This window comes from Ceratotherium simum, chromosome X, assembly GCF_057802395.1.
Source record: "Ceratotherium simum simum isolate JZ-2026a chromosome X, ASM5780239v1, whole genome shotgun sequence".
Taxonomy (NCBI): Eukaryota; Metazoa; Chordata; class Mammalia; order Perissodactyla; family Rhinocerotidae; genus Ceratotherium; species Ceratotherium simum.
Window position 1 is genome coordinate 69,046,301 of NC_141940.1, and position 2,703 is coordinate 69,049,003.

Sequence of the window (2,703 nt, forward strand, 5' to 3'; positions counted from 1 at the left end):
AGACTGATGAAAATAAACCAACTCTGCAGTAAATGAGATAGAGCCAATTCAGTGTGTGCCATAAATGCAAGGCTACAGCCCCAATAATTTGGAATACTATTAGAAAAGATTGTGTCTTTCCAAGTAGCAAATGTCAATAAATTTAAATAATGAGGAACATCCTGAATTATATTAAGCACTGTCATTGATAGTTCTCTGTTGAGCAATCATACAAGAAATATAAAAACAGGGTAAGTTGAAATATTACCAAGTAAACTATAATAATTATTTTAATTAAATTATCAATATACTTCTAAGATTCTAGAATCTCTAATACCAGCTTTACTGAAACAGAAAGTGTCAAATGCTATTATTTTGGTGAGGAAGATCAGCCCTGAGCTAACATCTATTGCCAATGCTCCTCTTTTTGCTGAGGAAGATTGACTCTGAGCTAACATCTGTGCCCACCTTCCTCTATTTTATGTGGGATGCCTGCCACAGTGAACCCCGGGCTGCTGAAGCAGAGTGCACGAACTTAACTGCTATACCACAGGGATGGCCCCTAAAGTCATTATTAAGTGGTGGCTTCATTCTAAAAACAAGTCCAATGACACCTGAAATGACCTTAATGAGGTCATAAACATTAGGAAATACACAAGTATAGAATTAAGGAGTACTTTATATAAGATGAAAATCAACAGATTGTTCTTTTTGAAATCAACAAATGTTTAATTCTCAAAGGCATTTATGGTCTCAAAGGAAGTAAATGAAAATAATCTGCATGTTTATTTGCTATTAGTTGATCATTTTGCTGCTGACACAAGCTTTTCTGTGAAACTCCCTGAAAAGCATAACACTGGAAATTTTCTTCAGCTTTTCATTTTAATCATGGAAGGTATTACACAGACTTTTGCAACATCATCACAGACATATGTTTTCTTTAATAATTTGTCTGTTATCCATATGCCAGAGACGTTTTGCAGTCCCAGTTTTAAGGACAGTAGTGTCAGGCTAAAGCAGAGAGATGAACTGGGAGGCAGCTTTCCAAGATACCTTCCTGAACTTCCACACCAATGAATAGAATCTGTATCACACATCTTCAAAACCAATTTCATTTTCCTATCACCGCAGTTTGTTATCTTACAGGTAATATGAAAAGGCTCTTCTAGAATTACAGTATCTGGTATTGTCTCCAAAGACAGCCTTATGTTTCCATAAACTAGAGCCTCTTTTTCAAGTTGGATTGTCTGTAGTATTGCCATTTCACCTGGATTTCTTTTCCATACTATATCCAATTTTCCCATTTCTGTTAGTCCCCTAATGGTACCAGCTTTCTCTGAAAATTCCTGCTTGAGCTGAAGGTGATATAAATACTGGCGTCCTTCCATTGATTGCAAAAATGTTCTCGTTCCAAAGGTACATTCATCTTCTCAAGCCTGATTGATAGTATTTAATTCTGCCCCAGTGTACGTTTCAGATGGTTCTAAGGAAACCTTTTGTATAAAGACAGTTGAAGATGAAATGTTCTGAATCTGGACTTCAAGAAATAAGTCACTCATCTCTGAATTGTAAAACTTGGTTTTAACTTCCAATGGTGTGTGGAAAGAAAATAAGCACAGTTTCCTAAAAAACATCTTTCCTCCACAGTGTGTTGAATAGATACCTAACCCACAGAGGCAACTCTTCCAATGTCCATTATTTTGTCATGAATGACATCATCAATACAACAATTAGATGCAAGTTCTGCCACAGTAGCCATGGATACCGAAAGATGTAAAGGCTGAGTACTTGTCTGATCATTGTTTTCAATATGATTTTTTACAACTTAATTGCAATCATTGGGAATTCTAATATAAATAGAATTTTTTTCCCTCAGATATGTAGTTCTAAGGATTTATGATAAAGTCAACCTTTCCCTCAAACATTGACATTTGTGGTGGAGGACCACCTGTCATGAGCTGGTCAGAGAAACTACCAAGTAAGTCACTATTTTCACATGTGATTGGAAAGTTGGTGCATAAAGTATTCTTATTAGACAGCATCATTTTGAATGTCAGAAAGATCTCCTGTCTGGGTGGACTCACTTCCATTTTCACCACAATTTTGCCCCACTGTTTTAAAAAGCACCTGGGGTTAGTTTTAATCAGATATGGAAAGATGACAGACATGGATACAACTGCTTTTGAGAGAAGAGTTTATTACTTATTGTTCCGAAGAGGAGGGGGCATGGCATGCCACACAGATGCACCAGGGTCAGTTAGGAGGCAGAAGGAGTGAGGGTAATGCATGGGTACAAGTCTTTATTGGGATTTCTCTGGGAAAAGCAAGGTAGAGGGGAGTAATCAGATTAGGATTGGCTAGTTTGAATAATGTCAGCAGGCTCCTGGTTGTAGGGACATCCTCCAGTTGCCTGGTACCTGTACCTGAGGTGATATTAAGGCAGGGGGATAGTGGCTCAAACTATGAGAGTTCCATAAAGAAGGTAGTTGGCTGGTATGGGCTCTGGACTGGTTGGTTTGCATATGAAAGGCATTCTCACAGGGGAGTCATGTGCTATCTAGAGGAATTATCTTACTCTGGGAAGGGCAGTTTCTGACTGGCTATCAAGGCTCCAAGATGTAAAAGCATAAAATACAGACAATTTAAGATAACATGAATAATACACCCACTAGATGTAGTCACTGTGGATAACAGGCAGTCAAGAAGGACGCTGCACAGAGGAAA

At 37.9% G+C, this 2,703-nt stretch overlaps 1 pseudogene; it reads right to left on the minus strand.

Annotated features, from left to right (window-relative positions):
* Window positions 1-848: 848 nt before the first annotated feature.
* LOC101401013 (trafficking protein particle complex subunit 13 pseudogene) lies at window positions 849-1,613 on the minus strand (annotated as a pseudogene).
* Window positions 1,614-2,703: the final 1,090 nt, after the last annotated feature.